The sequence below is a fragment of the Schistocerca serialis genome, chromosome 10, assembly GCF_023864345.2.
Source record: "Schistocerca serialis cubense isolate TAMUIC-IGC-003099 chromosome 10, iqSchSeri2.2, whole genome shotgun sequence".
Classification (NCBI taxonomy): domain Eukaryota; kingdom Metazoa; phylum Arthropoda; class Insecta; order Orthoptera; family Acrididae; genus Schistocerca; species Schistocerca serialis.
This window is the reverse complement of record NC_064647.1, coordinates 101260297-101279297: the sequence shown is the minus strand read 5'-3', so window position 1 is coordinate 101279297 and position 19001 is coordinate 101260297.

Genomic DNA, 19001 nt, shown 5'->3' with positions numbered 1-19001 from the left:
TCGCTACAGCAAGAAAATTGCTTCTTGCTAATGATATATAATTTAGCTTTGGCGTTTCCTGTTACAAATGTTAGTCCCGTCTTTTACTGTGTCTTTCCGTCACCTTCTAGCTATTATTGCTTTTTGCTTTCTATCACCTAATCCCCACACATACACGCACACACACAATGTTTTGTCAGGGTTTAGTAATAATGCTTCTCAAATTTGTTCCCTTCATATTTATTTGCCAGTAGCAGAGACACCCCTTTCCTCGGTATTTATTTGTAGCTATTGTCGACACCCATACCACATAGGGTCTGGCCTTCTGCTTAATGTTCATATCTCAAAAGTCGACGACACATGTTTATGAAGGAAGATATACGGAAAGTGCAATGCCAATCAGAAAATAATAGGGCGATTGTGAGGAAACTATTAATTGGAATAAACGCCTTAAAGTCAAGAGATCTTCAAGTCTCCCCACCAACATGTATAAGTTGAACTATGTGTCGCAGAATGACATGATTTAGCTGTTACATTCGGCGGTATATAGGAATATTGCCTTGAAAATGTGTCGCGAATACAGTTAGTGGTAAAGACGTAATGAGCTACTCGTGCGGTACTTTTACTGCAGGAACACCGGAAAAGTATTAAGCGATAACCTTTTTTCCTTTCATCATTTTGCAGGGGTTGTCAATGAGAAAAATTTCGTAAAGTTTTGCTATTATGTTTGAAGTTTGTTGCAAGTCGTTAAGTGCTCTCATTGTATCAAATACTAGGTAAATAAAATCTGGGAAATGACGAGTCGTGAACTGTGCTCCTTTTTCACCCCCCAGCCCCACCCCTTTGATACGTAGCTGGTTCTTATACCCACTGCAATACTGACCTTACAGTAAGGTCTGCGTGTTCCAAGTTTGTTGAAATTTGTCGTGTTCTACAAGGAGTTGTGGAGCCTACATACACACACACACACACACACACACACACACACACGTAGCTACATTCATTTTTATAATATCAATGGATCTGATATTTTTTAACAAAGTTACCACTGCACTTTCAAAGATGACACCTAAAACTTCCTAGCTAATTGAAACTATGTGAGGGACCACGGCTCCAGTCTGAGGCCTTTTCCCTTTGCGGGCAAGTGCTCTAGCGACTGAGTGTAATGTACGACCCGTCCTCATAACGTTACTTTCCAAACACGCGGACGTCTTCCTCCGTATCTTTCGCGACTAGCACTCCAGGAAAAAACAGGGATCTAGGAATAAGACACCGGGGGAAGCAAAGCTTTGGTGACGGATCTTGTGTCGTGCTTCAGTAGCTCAATCGGTAGGACACTTGCTCGTGACATGCAAAGGTCCCAGGTTCGAATGCCCGTCCGACACGAAATTTCGTTCTCCTACAAAGTTTATAATCAGCGCACGCCCTGAGGCAAAATGAAAATTCATTCCGCAAACACTCCCATGGGCCTTGGATGGCGAACCAGTGGCACTCATGCCATTAGTGGCACGTGACCAAGTAACTGTGCACTTCGTTAAATGAGGAATTTAGGAAGGACTGCCGAATCGAAATTATGAATTTGTTCATCCACATCTGTAGGCACAGTCTCAAAGTTCATCATGAACGTTTCATTGGTGTTCTCTTTCGTTATTTAATATTAAATTCGCGAAATTAAATTTGTTCGTGTTAAACAGAAAAAAAAGTCTCCCGGTTTCTGAAATTCGACCTGGTTCTGTAAAAACCATTAGGACTCTTAAGAGCGTAACTGGTCCTCGTTGAATTTCAGTTTTTCTTCGTCAGCGTTTACCAAGAGATGATTCCAAACTTTTGGAACCGCTCAACGTATTTTCTGCGGAACCTTTGTCGGCATTATCCAGTGTTGCTGTAGCATATATGATTGAAAGTGCTACATGTCCGAGAGTTGCTGTGGTTATCGCGTAGTTTGTAAGTTTTCTACTTCTTCATTTAATCTCCTTTGGTACAGGTGTATGATACTGTCCTCTTCAAGCAAGTATACCTTATAAACGCTTTGATCTTCTTGGTTTGTCACTTGTTTAGTTATTTTCTTCCATTTTGTAAAAAAGATCTATTCTGGAGATTAGGAATAAATGATCTGATCCTATATCTTGTCTTCTGTAAACTCTTGTATCCCTCACTTGGACCGCTAGCTTATCATTTACTAAGATGTAGTGAATTATTAATCGAAAACCTCTGCTAGCCCAAGTACTCTTTTGTACATTCTTTTTCTTAAAAAGTAAATTTGTGATTTAAGTTGTTGTAAGTGTCAGAACAAAGTTAATTGCGTTGAAATTTTGCGTAAACCGAGTTGGGACGGAAAAACTGATATAAGATTCTTTCAACGCATCTCTCTTCCGCGTCTGTGGATATTACTATTCAGACCAATTAACAGACTGGAGTTTCACGGTTTTCCAATACGTGAACGGTGATTATACGGGCTGTTTGAGACAACTACATACCTCGGAATCGACACATCGTACGATAAAAATGTTATAGGCGAAAAGCTGGTGATAGTAAAGGGGACATTTGTCTGTGTTATAACTGACCAGTTCCTAACCACGCCTCATGCACAGGCGGTCACAAATTTGTATTTTCAAATGGGGAATCCCGCATTTTTATGCATATTCGGATTCTACGCTGAAAAATAGATACATTTTACTCACACAGTTGTTTTCCATTTGTGGTAGATGGCGCTGTAAAATATCAAGTTTACCTGTTTTTGCAATAAACAGCCGACGCATTTGATTCTACATTCCATTTACGAAGTAAAAGTAAAGCTTTGTGTTCTAACGGTTATAATTACGTTCGAAATTTACTTTAGTGTTGCAAATTTGGTTGTAAAGTACAATACGCGTAGTCGTTTCAATGCCTGGTTAGAAAGTCGTTTAATGTGATCCAGTAGCAACGCCGTGGGTGTAATAGTTTTCTGTTCCCAGTGGGATGCCAAACTACTGAGGTCATAGGTCCCTAGACTTAGACACTACTTAAACTAATTTATGCTAAGAACACACACACACATGCCCGAGGGAGGAATCGAACCTCCGGCATGAGGGGCCGCGTGTGTTTCCTATTCTGCGGGCAGCCAAGTAGCGGCCAGCGCGAGAATTATCGGTGGTTGAATGGAAACGCACACCGAAATCAGTCACACTGACGGAGGGATTCGGGTGCAGTTGCCGTAATCATTTCGATTTTTTGTGCGCTCACCACAATCAATCCCGTACAGAACATAAAATTACGTTACCATACAAATAGCTTATTTGCCGGGAACTTCGATGTCTAGCTACGTTATCTGTACGGTACAGTCGCATTTGGGACAGTCAAATATAGTTTGGATAGCAGTATCACAGAACACTAAGGTTCACATTTACATCCTAAATGAAATTTGGAAACAAAAGCGTCGGTTCTTAATTGAAAAAAAGAGTATACTTGATATTTTTCGATTACAGTTCCATCTAGCACACCAATGGGAAACAAAGATTTGAGTGAACACTACGTATCTTTTTGGCATAGAATCCGAATATGCAATAAAAATGGGGTATTCTCGTTTGAAAGGTCAAAGTTGACCCGGCTCACACAGGAGGTGCGGTTAGGAGGTGATCACTAAGGCGCTGACAGATGTCCCCTTCTCTAATACTTACTTTCCGTCTAGGACATTTTTTCGTACGATGCAACGTTGTCGAGACATTTAGTCTCCTCAGATCAAAATAAACACCTTGCATATGGAATCACGACCGTGATGGATCCTACGTGGAGCACAGTTTTCAGTCTTTCAGCTTATAATTTTGAAAATAGACTTGTGAATAACCTGAAACATGGTGTATAGATTTTGACGGCTGTCGTGCGATCGTAAGCTAGCCAAATTTGCTGTTTACGATTATGACAGCATACACACTCTAGGTCGCAGTAGGGGATCTTCTGGTTTGAAACTCTGAAAATACTTTGTGAAAAATCCGAAATTCGCAGTATAAATTTCGACAGCCATTTGTTGGTCGTAAGGTAGCCAAAAGCTTGTACACGAGCCTACGACATGTGAAACTTCCGAAACGTGATATATAGATTTTAACAGCCATCGGGCAATCTTCAGAAACCCAAATGGAGCGTCATGAGCACAAATCTAAACCGTGCTATAGGCTGCAATTTTTTATTTTTTACAGTATGCTCCTCAAGAGGAAAAATTGATTACAGTGTTCGGTTCGTCATTGCTTTTTATAGTTACTAGCTATTTTAAACCCTAAATTTACCAATTGTCGTGAGGCACATGGTCTGTACTGACAATTCGTAAGCGAAAGACAAAATTGCGTCCTGTGGCGCCCTACTGTAGACATTTTGATTTCTGCTTAAGCTCTACTGTTGCCCTTCAGTATCGATGCTTTGATAAAAACAAACAACACCAGCTGCCAGGCCAGTTTAAGACTCGTTATTTCTTTATTACCAGCTTCGAGTTGTATCACACTTCACATAACCACAGATAAAACTCGAAGTAAGATAAATGCTCATTTCACTCTGTTTCTATGGATACGGAAGTTTGAGACGAGAATGGTATGAGCCATACTGAATGGTAATCATAAGTACTGTTAACTCAAGATGTACTTTTACAGCTCGAAGTTGATATTAGACGCTTAAAGAAGAGCTTCTGAAGCTGTTTACCGGGTGATCAAAAAGTCAGTATAAAATTAAAAAGTTAATAAACCACAGAATAATGTAGATAGGTAAAAACTGACACACATGCTAGGAATTACATGGGGTTTTATTACAACAACAACAAAAAAAAACTTCTTGCGCGCGTCGTTTGGTGATGATCGTGTGCTCAGCCGCCACTTTCGTCATGCTTGGCCTCCCAGGTCACCAGACCTCAGTCCGTACGATTATTGGCTTTGGGATTACCCGAAGTCGCAAGTGTATCGTGATCGACCGACATCTCTAGGGATGCTGAAAGACATCCGACGCCAATGCCTCACCTTAACTCCAGACATGCTTTACAGTGCTGTTCACAACATTATTCCTCGACTACAGCTATTGTTGAGGAATGATGGTGGACATATTGAGCATTTCCTGTAAAGAACATCATCTTTGCTTTGTCTTACTTTGTTATGCTAATTATTGCTATTCTGATCAGATGCAGCGCCATCTGTCGGACATTTTTTGAACGTTTGTATTTTTTGGTTCTAACAAAACCCCCTGTCGTTCCAAGCATGTGTGCCAATTTGTACCTCTCTATCTACATTATTCCGTGATTTATTCACTTTTCAAATTTATACTGACTTTTTGATCACCCGGTATATTGTTAAAAATATTTATGAACGACAGACATAAAAACGAACAAATGTAATGCTGCCGCGGACCACATAAACACAACTCGATTTATTCTGAAAAATGAACAAAACTGCGGAACAGTTGTTTACTCCACAGTCTTTATGGGGTAGGCGACCGGTTTCGGAAGAGTTACAGTTCCATCATCTGGGGTAAAAAATAAAATCACTCAATCATCTGAGATCGTCCTCACCCCACTGTTGTCATGGAACCACACGTCAAAAAAGTGGGAACGACAAAAATTCGACATTTTAAACACTTTGTGGCTGTGAGCTGAGCAACTGTGTATGCAATTATATAAAATGTAATAGTCAGCCAAACGGTTGCAACATTTTTTTTAAAAAAAACACAGTAACCACGTTTCGATAGTTCTAAGACTATCTTCATCAGAATGGTAAAAGTTGCGTGAAATCACATAACAACTTTTAAAGTAGTTATGTGTTTTCGTGTATCTTTAAAAGTTGTTGTGTGATTTCACGTAACTTTTGCCATTCTGATGAAGATAGTCTTAGAACTATCGAGACGTGGTTAATTTGTTTTTTAAAGAAAATGTTGCAACCTGATGGCTGACTATACATTGTATATAAGGACAAAAATTCAGTAACTGACGTTCCGTTGTGCTGCGTGACCGGGAACACAAACACGAGGGAACGGCTGTTGTGGAATTTTTTATTCCTTTTACTTTTTTTGACACGGAATCTTTCGTTCCATGACACCATAGGGGTGAGGATGACCACTAATGATTCAGCGATTTCATTCTTTAGGCCAGACGATGCAATTGTAACTGTTGTCAAACCGGTCGACTACTCAATAAAGATTGTGAATTAAGCTACTATTCCGCGGTTCTCTTCATTTTTCAAAAGGGGCTTTTACAGTTGCGGCTGCCCCGTAAGAAGAGCTCTTTTTACCGCGAGGCTCGGTGATAGTCTAACTCGGGTTGACTTGGAATCTCCTCAGTCCGAGATAGGCCGGTCGAGTTGACCCGCCTCTATGATGGCCTTGTACGTCAAAAACCGGCTGAAAAAGTAAATTAATATTGTAGAACAACCACATTTCCGTGCTGTTCATTTCTTCGGCGTTAACCCTCGTAATACCAAGGGGGGGGGGGGCGGGGGGGGGGGGGGGGGCACAGAAAGTACTTTGTGCCTACGTTTTGGAAATATTACAGTCTCGTCATTTACTTCATATTTTAAAATTTTGAGAAATTCCAAGTAGAATGTCTCCCCTGTATGGGAATATACTTAACAGATGTACAAGTCTCAGAAGCATGGTTGACCAATATGGAAGTTTGGATCGGCCGTGAGTCATGCACGGATAGCCAAATGGCGAGGCGACCGGTCGCGATAAGCGTTGTATCCGGGTTCGAGTCCGGGCCCGGTACAAATTTTCACTGTCGTCTTTTCATTATACAGCTAACCTCCATCTTCGCAACTGCGAATATACCGGATGATTAAAAAGTCAGTATAAATTTGAAAACTTAATAAACCATGGAATAATGTAGATAGAGAGGTAAATATTGACACACATGCTTGGAATGACATAGGTTTTCATTAGAACAAAAAAAAGACAAAGTTCACAAAATGTCCGACAGATCGCGCTGAACAGCAAAACTGCTACTGTGACGGGTGAGAGGTACGCCGATATGTTACAGAATCGCATCATCCCCAGCCTGGCTGATAAACACCTGCTGGAACGTACGATGTTCATGCAGGATGGCGCTCCACCCCATATTGCTAGACGCGTGAAAGATCTCTTGCGCGCGTCGTTTGCTGATGATCGTGTGCTCAGCCGCCACTTTCGTCATGCTTGGCCTCCCAGGTCCCCAGACCTCAGTCCGTGCGATTATTGGCTTTGGGGTTACCTGAAGTCGCAAGTGTATCGTGATCAAACGACATCTCTAGGGATGCTGAAAGACAACATCCAATGACAATGCCTCACCATAACTCCGGACATGCTTTACAGTGCTGTTCACTGCATTATTCCTCGACTACAGCTATTGGTGAGGAATGATGGTGGACATATTGAGCATTTCCTTTAAAGAACATCATCTTCTGGACATGCTTTACAGTGCTGTTCACTGCATTATTCCTCGACTACAGCTATTGGTGAGGAATGATGGTGGACATATTGAGCATTTCCTGTAAAGAAGCTTTGTCTTACTTTGTTATGCTAATTAGTGCTATTCTGATCAGATGAAGCGCCATCTGCCGGACATTTTTTGAACTTTTGTATTTTTTTGGTTGTAATAAAACCCCATGCCATTCCAAGCATGTGTGTCAATTTGTACCTCTCTATCTACATTATTCCATGATTTATTCAGTTTTCAAATTTATACTGACTTTTTTATCACCCTGTATTTAATGTATTCCCCATTAAATGTCATACTCCTTATTTACAGTTTCAGGGCATTGCTTATACATCAGCATCCCTCTAAGAATGTATGTTGAGTGTAAAAGTCAACAACAATGAATGAAACTGTTCACACAATGTAGGCTTTCACGGCCGGTATTTTCACTTAAAACTTCCGGGCTGATATAAACTCTCCCCTCACGTTTCGTCTCCAACTGCGGGAGACATCCTCCGAGGCAAAGCGGCGAAATGCAAGGAGGACTGGACGAAGCGCTGATTATACAGGCAGTGTGGAGGGCGCCACTGTCCACGACGTGGCGTCGGCTATGAGAGTGTCTCTGGTAATGCCAACATCCTCGATGGAAAGTAATCGATCGGCGCGCATCTGTTGCAACGCTGACATCCAAATTATATCCAGTTTAACGCCTCCCTCTTTCCTGTTAAAATCACTATGGTGTTTATCAATCTCGATAGCCTCTCTATACATGAGCGCATGAACGAAATTTGTGTGGTATCGATAGCTACGATGCCACGGCGTAGGTAAAAATTCTTAGGTTGGCACTACGACAACGGCACTGACGACAGCGCCCTCTGCCGGTGCTGTGCAGCTCTACGACCGCCGCTCCAGGTTCTGCTCATTTAATCAAGAGCAGACGACCAAGCAACATTGTTCCTACTTCATAGGGGGCTACCCATTACAGACTTTGCCTTTGTTGTCCAACTACTAGTAGCTGTTAGCGTTGATACCTGTATGGCTTCGCACCTACAAGCTCAGCTCAGTCAAAGTTAAGTAACCATTATGCAATCATAATTCTGACTGTAGTAAATCCTCTGTTATGCCCATCCTGCCTGGATCGCCACCCCTCCTACCTTCTACCAATCCCTTCAAATTCTGGACCGCCATGCGCTCCACCTAGCCTATCGCATCAGCCTCCTCCCCACTACACGAATCCTCTACGACTTATTCCGTTCCTACACCTTCTCCTTTCCCTCAAACAGATACGGATCCTTTACACCTCCTGCAAACTTGATCCCCTTCACCCACTTGTCTCCCCCATCCTTTCCCACCCCTGTCCGCTGCCGCGCCTGTACTCCCACATCCCACCCGCTCTTCATCTCTCCACACTCCATACCCTTGCCCAAGGTGGCTTCCATCCCCTCCCTGATGATGCCCTCATCCCCTCCATCTACCCCTCCTACCATCTTTGATCCTACCCTTCTTCTCCCTGTGTATTTCCTCCAGGGCACCCTCTTTCCCTCCCTCCTTACTTCCTCCCTCCCTCATCTTCCCCACTGGGCTTCCCCTACCCTCTACCCTCTCCCCTCCCCCTCCCTTCTCCTCTCCCACTGGCATCAACCCCCTCCACCTCTCCCTCCTAGCCTCACCTCTTCCCTCTGGCAGGCCCCCGGCTATTTTGTGTGAACTGTGCGTCTTCGAGCGCCGCAGGGGTCGTGTTTGTCGTCCCGTCAATGCATCAGTGTCTCTCCGTCTGAGCTCCTCCGTTCACGTGTGACATTCTGTGTTCTCTGTTGTGTGCAGTGTTGAACATTTTCTTATCCGAGCAGTACATCGGTGAACGACTTCGCTTATTTTTACTATGTTTGTCTCCCGTTTTTGTCCTGCATGTATGTTTTTCTGTATTCCTGTTATACTGTGCGTCTTTCCTATGGCCGAAGAGTGGCTTAAGGGCGGTAGGACGTCAAACGGGCCGACTTGGAGCGGGAGAGGCACCACAGGACATTTTACTTTCTGCTGTCTATACTTTCACAAATAAATTCATAAAACTGTGTCAGCATGACCAGGAAGGATTCAGGATTCACACTCATAGCAGTGGAAGTGCAAAAACATAACAAAATAATTTTTATTACATATGAAATTTCATCATTTTTTCACTTACTGTTGGCTGCATTTGTTGCTGTAGGTACATTTTTCTTCACAAGTAAGAGAGATTCTTTGATGAATTTTGCACAGCATACAAACCATACTTACAGGTGTATGAAACTCTACAATTTTCCAAATCTATTAAAAACCATGGTAAAAATTGAGATAATTATTTACAAAATTAGATTTTTTTCTAAACATAAGAAAATGGCTCTGAGCTCGATGGGACTGAACTTCTGACGTCATCAGTCCCCTAGAACTGAGAACTACTTAAACCTAACGAAACTAAGCACATCACACACATCCATGCCCGAGGCAGGATTCGAACCTGCGCCGTAGCGGTCGCGCGGTTCCAGACTGTAGCGCCTAGAATCGCTCGTCCATCCCGGCCGGCCTCTAAACATAAAGTTTAAAACGTAACAGCTCATTCATTTTTTCATTAATTAAATAGATTCTAGAGTTTCCGACACCTGCAAGTATGGTTGGTATGCTGTGCAAAATTCATCGAACAGTCGCTCTTACTTATGAAGAAAAGTGTACCTATAGCAACAAATGCAGCCAATAGTAAGTGAAAAAATGATGAAATTTCATATGTAAAAAATTTTTTTGAACTTCCGCTGCTACGAGTGTGAATCCTGAATCCTTCCTGGTCACGCTGACAAAGTTTTACGAATTTACTTGTAAAAGTATAGACAGTAGAAATTAAAATGTCTTGTGGTGCCCCTCCTGCTCCAAGTCGCCCCTTTTGTCGTCCTCACCCCCCCCCCTCCCCGCCCCCCTTAAATAGGCCGCTGCCGGCCTACCTAGTTTGTAAGGTATCAAAATGACAATAAAGAAAAAAAATTGCAGTAAACTTGTCAAATCTACTTCACCTTTTCCTGCTCCTACTCACTTCCTATATTCGGCCTACCTTTCAGTTTACAGGAGCAGACCCATGCGCCACCTTCCAGGTGCGATAAAAAATTTGCTTTTCCAATTCTATTATGGAGGTCACAAAGTTGCGAGTTCACGTGATTGAAAATGAGTTGATATTGCTAAGAGAAAGCTAAGAGGTATTGTCAAGTTCTGGACTTGTATACGGGGTGAAAGGTATTTAATCCGACAAACTCTGGGAAGTTGAAGGGGCATCAAAACAAATATTTTTCCTTAATGTCATTTTTTCCTATGAGGATTATTTAAACTGGTGGAGGCCGTATTACGCTCTTCACTTGTTAGAGGCCGTATTACGATCTTCAGTTGTTAGAGAGCATATTTCGCTCTTCAGTTGTAGGCAACTGCTGTCCACCAGTGTAGTAGTGCATTGTCTCGGTTAACTAATGGATCGATACACCTGGAGTGAGTACACTGATACGGTTGGTGCGTACTACGTAGCGCACCACAACGGACGAGCTGCACAGTGGGTTTATCAACAGCAATATCCTAATCGCCGTATCCCGCATCATACGACCTTTGCTGCTGTGTACCAACGTCTGTGTGAGACCGGGTCATTTAGTAGACTACCTGGACAGGGACGCCGTCGCACGGTAAGAACGCTGCAATTTGAGGAAGCTGTCTTGCAGCATGTGGAGCGGGATCCTTCAATCACTGCGGTTCTTCGTTACTGTGTGGGTCGGTGTTGTTGGGGACTGTTTAATTGGGCCGTATCTGCTACCTAGGCCATTAAATGGCAGACACTATTACATTTTTCTCGCCAGAGCATTGCCAGAATCGCTGGAAGACGTCCCGCTCCCTACAAGACAACGCATGTGGTTCCAACATGACGGGGCGCCGGCACATTTCAGTCGTCATGTGCGTCGATTCCTGGACCGACGGTTCACAGAAACGTGGATTGGCAGAGGTGGTCCTGTACCATGGCCTGCTCGATCCCCAGATATGTCCCCTCTGGAGTTTTTTGTTAGTTTAATTAATTTGTCGCCAGAAGAATCTTCCTCTACCGGTTTAAATGCTCCTCATAGGAAAAAATGACATTAGGGAAAAATATTTGTCCCAGAGTTTGTCGGTTTAAATACTTTTCACTCTGTATGGCAATATACTGCAAATGAAATTCAACAAAAATTAATCAATTTTTAAAAATTTTTTTTGGAGTAGGCATAAAGTCCACAATACCACTTCTTGGTAAGGCGCGTTATAGAAAGTGAGTGCCTTGGCGTTGCTTGGGTTCAAGGTTGCACCTACCACTAATTACGCCACCACCAACAAAAAATCCACGGACGCACACAAAAAGGTAGAAAGCAGGTCGAATCCGCATCCTTGGCGCCCATTTCCGTAAGCCGGCCGCGATATTGCAGACGCACTGCGACCTGCTGCGTGGAGGCGAGACATACGCACGCCTGCATACCGTCTGTCGTCACGATGACGTCACGCGCCTAGCGGCTTGTGTGCCGCGGCGCTCGGCCCTCGTTACGTCATGCGGCGGCTACCGGGAAGCTGGCGCGCCAGGAATCGCCAGCTGCGGTGCGTCACTTCGCGACGTCGCACACACGGTCCCTGGTCCCGTGTTTCGGCAGGTGACTAAAAGCCCCCACGCCGGGCCGTCGCCAGATCCGGGAACGCCGGCAAGTTCAAGGCCAACCGGCCAGGAAGAGCGACGCGGTTGGGGATCTCCCTAGACCCTGTCCAACGAGATGCAGATTGCATCATACTTTGCAACTAGCGTAAGTGCAACAGACAGAAAACTAGTCAACCCTAGGAGACATCGAGCTACTATTGTGCAATATCGCCTCTGGTCCAGTTTTCTTTTGAGCTACGACCGGTTTGACGCGGCCCGGCACGAATGTCTCACGTGTGTCAATCACTTCATCAAAGACAAGCAGTTGGAACCTACGCCCTTAGTTACTTTCTGGATGCGTTCCAAGCCCCCGCTCTCTCTACAGTTCTTAGCGTCTACACCTCCATCTAGTACCATAGAAGTTAATCCCTGAAGTCTTAATAGGTGGTCTTTCTGCCCTTTCTTCTAGTCAGTGTTCCCATTTATTTCCTTCGTCGACGACTCTGCGGAGAACCTCCTCATTTGTTACGTTATTAGTCCACCTGATTTTCAACATTATTCTGTAGCACTCCATCTCTGATACTTCTATCCTGTTCTGTTGCGGTTTTCCCACACTCCATGTTTCGCTGTCATACAATGCTGCGCTCCAAACATACAGTCTCCTCAAATTAACTTCTACTTCTACGTGGATACTCTGCAAATCACATTTAAGTGCCTGGCAGGGGGTTCATCGAACCATCTTCTCAATTCTCAATTATTCCAAACTTGTCTAGCGCGCTGAAAGAATGAACACCTATATCTTTCCGCAAGCGCTCTGATTTCCCCTATTTTATGTTGGTGATCGTTCCTCCCTATGTACGTCGATGTCAACAAAATATTTTCTTATTCGGAGGAGAAAGTTGGTGATTGGAATTTCGTGAGAAGATTAAGTCGGAACGAAAAACGCATTTCTTTTAATGATTTCAAGCCCAAATCCTGTATCATTCCTGTGACACTCTCCCCCATATTTCGCGATAATACAAAACGTGCTGCCTTTCTTTGAACTTTATCGATGTATTCCGTCAGTCCTATCTGGTAAGGATCCCACACCGCGCAGCAGTATTCTAAAAGAGGACGGACAAGCGTAGTGCAAGCAGTCTCCTTAGTAGGTCTGTCACATTTTCTACGTGTCCTGGCAATAAAACGCAGCTTTGGTTAGCCTTCCCCACAGGATTTTCTATGTGTTCCTTGCAATTTAAGTTGTTCGTAATTGTAATACCTTGGTATTTAGTTGTATTTACGGCATTTAGATTAGACTGATTTATCGTGCAACCGAAGTTCAACGAGTTCCTTTTAGTACTCATGTGGATGACCTCACACTTTTCGTTACTTAGGGTCAAATGTCACTTTTCACACCATTCAGATATCTTTTCTAAATCGTTTTGCAGTTTGTTTTGATCTTCTGATGACTTTATTAGTCGATAAATTACAGCGTCGTCTGCAAACAACCGAAGACGGCTACTGAGGTTGTCTCCAAAATCGTTTGTATACACTCCTGGAAATTGAAATAAGAACACCGTGAATTCATTGTCCCAGGAAGGGGAAACTTTATTGACACATTCCTGGGGTCAGATACATCACATGATCACACTGACAGAACCACAGGCACATAGACACAGGCAACAGAGCATGCACAATGTCGGCACTAGTACAGTGTATATCCACCTTTCGCAGCAATGCAGGCTGCTATTCTCCCATGGAGACGATCGTAGAGATGCTGGATGTATTCCTGTGGAACGGCTTGCCATGCCATTTCCACCTGGCGCCTCAGTTGGACCAGCGTTCGTGCTGGACGTGCAGACCGCGTGAGACGACGCTTCATCCAGTCCCAAACATGTTCAATGGGGGACAGATCCGGAGATCTTGCTGGCCAGGGTAGTTGACTTACACCTTCTAGAGTACGTTGGGTGGCACGGGATACATGCGGACGTGCATTGTCCTGTTGGAACAGCAAGTTCCCTTGCCGGTCTAGGAATGGTAGAACGATGGGTTCGATGACGGTTTGGATGTACCGTGCACTATTCAGTGTCCCCTCGACGATCACCAGTGGTGTACGGCCAGTGTAGGAGATCGCTCCCCACACCATGATGCCGGGTGTTGGCCCTGTGTGCCTCGGTCGTATGCAGTCCTGATTGTGGCGCTCACCTGCACGGCGCCAAACACGCATACGACCATCATTGGCACCAAGGCAGAAGCGACTCTCATCGCTGAAGACGACACGTCTCCATTCGCCCCTCCATTCACGCCTGTCGCGACACCACTGGAGGCGGGCTGCACGATGTTGGGGCGTGAGCGGAAGACGGCCTAACGGTGTGCGGGACCATAGCCCAGCTTCATGGAGACGGTTGCGAATGGTCCTCGCCGATACCCCAGGAGCAACAGTGTCCCTAATTTGCTGGGAAGTGGCGGTGCGGTCCCTTACGGCACTGCGTAGGATCCTACGGTCTTGGCGTGCATCCGTGCGTCGCTGCGGTGCGGTCCCAGGTCGACGGGGACGTGCACCTTCCACCGACCACTGACGACAACATCGATGTACTGTGGAGACCTCACGCCCCACGTGTTGAGCAATTCGGCGGTACGTCCACCCGGCCTCCCGCATGCCCACTATACGCCCTTGCTGAAAGTCCGTCAACTGCACATACGGTTCACGTCCACGCTGTCGCGGCATGCTACCAGTGTTAAAGACTGCGATGGAGCTCCGTATGCCACGGCAAACTGGCTGACACTGACGGCGGCGGTGCACAAATGCTGCGCAGCTAGCGCCATTCGACGGCCAACACCGCGGTTCCTGGTGTGTCCCCTGTGCCGTGCGTGTGATCATTGCTTGTACAGCTCTCTCGCAGTGTCCGGAGCAAGTATGGTGGGTCTGACACACCGGTGTCAATGTGTACTTTTTTCTATTTCCAGGAGTGTATAAACGTAAGTCGGGCAAAAATGACATGTCGTTGTATCTCCAAAGCATCTACATCTACATTCATACTTCGCAAGCCACCCAACAGTGTGTGGCGGAGGGCACTTGACGTGCGACTGTCATTACCTCCCTTTCCTGTTCCAGTCGCGTATGGCTCGCGGGAAGAACGACTGTCTGAAAGCCTCCGTGCGAGCTCGAATCTCTCTAATTTTACATTCGTGATCTCCCCGGGATGTATAAGTAGGAGGAAGCAATATATTCGTTACCTCATCCAGAAACGCACCCTCTCGAAACCTGAACAGCAAGCTACACCGCGATGCAGAGCGCCTCTCTTGCAGAGTCTGCCACTTGAGTTTGCTAAACATCCCCGTAACGCTACCACGCTTACCAAATAACCCTGTGACGAAACGTGCCGCTCTTCATTGGATCTTCTCTATCTCCTCCGTCAACCCGCCCGGTACGTATCCCACACTAATGAGCAATACTCAAGTATAGGTCGAACGAGTGTTCTCAACCTGGCACCGCCTTACCAACAATTAATTTTTTATGATCATTCCACTTCAAATCGTTCCGCACGCACACTCGCTGATATTTTACAGAAGTACCTGCTACCAGTGTTTGTTCCGCTGTCATATAATCATACAACAAAGGATTCTTCTTTCTATGTATTCGCAATACATTACATTTGTCTATGTTGCCACTTCCTGCACCAAGTGCCTATTCACTGCAGATCTCCCGGCATTTCGCTGCAATTTTCTAATGCTGCAACTTCTCTGTATACTACAGCATCATCCGCGAAAAGCCGCATGGAACTTCCGACACTATCTACTAGGTCATTTATATGTATTGTGAAAAGCAATGGTCCCATAACACTCCCCTGTGGCACGCCAGAGGATACTTTAACGTCTGTAGACGTCTCTCCTTTGAGAACAACATACTGTGTTTTGTTTGCTAAAAGCTCTTCAATCCAACCACACAGCTGGTCCGATATTCCGTAGGCTCTTACTTTGTTTCTCAGGCGACAGTGCACAACTGTATCGAACGCCTTCCGAAAGTCAAGGAAAATGGCATCTACCTGGGAGCCTGTATCTAATATTTTCCGGTTCTCATGAACAAATAAAGCGAGTTGGGTCTCACACGATCGCTGTTTCCGGAATCCATGTCGCTTCCTACTGAGTAGATTCTGGGTTTCCAGAAACGACATGATACGCGAGCAAAAAACATGTTCTAAAATTCTACAACAGATCGACGTCAGAGACATAGGTCTATTATTTTGCGCATCTGCTTGACGACCTTTCTTGAAAACTGGTACTACCTGTGCTCTTTTTCAATCACTTGGAACCTTCCGTTCCTCTAGAGACTTGCGGTACACGGCTGTTAGAAGGGGGCAAGTTATTTCGCGTACGCTGTGTAGAATCGAATTTGTATCCCGTCAGGTGCTAATCGGTCATTTCTATGACAACTGTGGAACTCAGGAAGTGGAAATACATAGAAATCCATTTTCATTGTTTTAATGGTTGGTAGAATGAAAGGTGGTCGGCGATTGAGGTGTGTGCTGTGACTTTGTCGGACGAGAAAAGAGATAGAGAAAGATGGGAAGGCTCAAATGGTTCTAAGCACATCTGAGGTCATCAGTCCCCTACACTGAGAACTACTTAAACCTAACTAACCTAAGGACATCACACACATCGATGCCCGAGGCAGGATTAGAACCTGCGACCGTAGCAGCAGCGCGGTTCCGGGCTGAAGCGCCTAGAACCGGCTGGGCATTTGAGAAATCTTTCACGCAGGAGGATCGTACAAAATACCGTCGTTTGAGTCTAGTACAGATTCCCGTATGGAGGACATAGACATCCCTGGGGTTGTGAAGCAGCTGATTGGGTTGAAAAATAAATAAATCGACAGGTCCTGATAGGATTCCAGTTCGGTTTTACAGAGAGTACTGTACTGCATTGGCTCCTTACTTAGCTTGCATTTATCACGAATCTCTTGCCCAACGTAAAGACTCGAGCGACTGGAAAAAAGCGCAGGTGACCCTTGTATATAAGAAGGGTAGAAGGACGGATCCTCAAAATTACAGACGAATATCCTTCGGTTTGTTCTAGGCTTCTCGAACATATTCTCAGTTCGAATATAATGAATTTCCTTGAGACAGAGAAGTTGCTGTCCATGCATCAGCACGGCTTTAGAAAGCATCGCTCCTGCGAAACGCAACTCGCCCTTTTTTCACATGATATCTTGCGAACCATGGATGAAGGGTATCAGACGGATGCCTTATTCCTTGACTTCCGGAGAGCGTTTGACTCGCTGCCCCACTGCAGACTCCTAACTAAGGTACGAGCATATGCGATTGGTTCCCAAGTATGTGAGCGGCTCGAAGAATTCTTAAGTAATAGAACCCAGTACGTTGTCCTCGATGGTGAGTGTTCATCGGAGGTGAGGGTATCATCTGGAGTGCCCCAGGGAAGTGTGGTACGTCCGCTGTTGTTTTCTATCTACATAAATGATCTTTTGGATAGGGTGGATAGCAATGTGCGGCTGTTTGCTGATGATGCTGTGGTGTACGGGAAGGTGTCGTCGTTGAGTGACTGTAGGACGATACAAGATGACTTGGACGGGATTTGTGGTTGGTGTAAAGAATGGCAGCTAACTCTAAATATAGATAAATGTAAATTAATGAAGATGAATAGGAAAAAGATTCCTGTAATGTTTGAATACTCCATTAGCAGTGTAGCGCTTGGCACAGTCACGTCGATTAAATATTTGGGTGTAACACTGCAGAGTGATATGAAGTGGGACAAGCATGTAATCGCAGTTGTGGGGAAGGCGGATAGTCGTCTTCGGTTCAGTGATAGAATTTTGGCAAGATGTGGATCATCTGTAAAGGAGACCACTTATAAAACACTAATACGACCTATTGTTGAGTACTGCTCGAGCGTTTGGGATCCCTATCAGGTCGGATTGAGGGAGGTCATAGAAGCAATTCAGAGGCGGGCTGCTAGATTTGTTACTGGTAGGTTTGATCATCACGCGAGTGTTATAGAAATGCCTCAGGAACTCGGGTGGGAGTATCTAGAGGAAAGGAGGCGTTCTTTTCGTGAATCGCTACTGAGGAAATTTAGAGTACCAGCATTTGAAGCTGACTGCAGTACAATTTTACTGCCGCCAACTTACATTTCGTGGAAAGACCACAAAGATAAGATAAGAGAGATTAGGGCTCGTACAGAGGCATATAGGCAGTCATTTTTCCCTCGTTCTGTTTGGGAGTGGAACAGGAAGAGAAGATGCTAGTTGTGGTACGAGGTACGCTCCACCACGCACCGTATGGTGGATTGCGGAGTATGTATGTAGATGTAGATGTAGATGTAGATGTAGTAGAACCGCACGGTCACAGCGGCCGGCAGATGGGAAGGAGAAGCCCTTATATGGGGTTGCATGGGGAGGGAAGGACTATACTTGATAGGATAGAATGCGTCGTGGCGAGGAAGTCTGTTATTGTTTGATAGGGAGAGGCTAGGGAGTCTGTGGGGTTTAGGATAGGGGGAGACTGAATGAAAGTGTTAATGGAATTCTGGGAAGGCATCTGGATTCTCCCTCAAGCTTTCTTCCCTTACTAAGCTCAAGATCAGAAAAGTTCCCAAGGTTTCTATGCGTTTCATGAAACCAGACATCTTCGTCCACTAAGTCCTCCAGTTTTCTTTCCGTTTTTCCGTGCACCATTCTGGTCGTCACCTGATTCACAAGGCAGGCCCTGCTGTATGAATCTAGAAGCCTCGGAGTGATATTTTCCTGGCGACGCGGTAACCATTCGGCAGCGTCGGTTGTTACAGGTAAAGCCAGGCAAGCGTGTCAGAGTTTCCAGGGAAACCCGCAGAACCTGCCGCCGGTCACGTATTGCGTCCACAGTCGCGGTTTTACGGTGGATCTAGAGCCTCTACGTACCCAGTACTCAGAACAAACCGAGCAACATCCATTCCGGTTTCTTAAGCTAAATGTATTTGGCACAACGCCGGAAGACCTAAGCC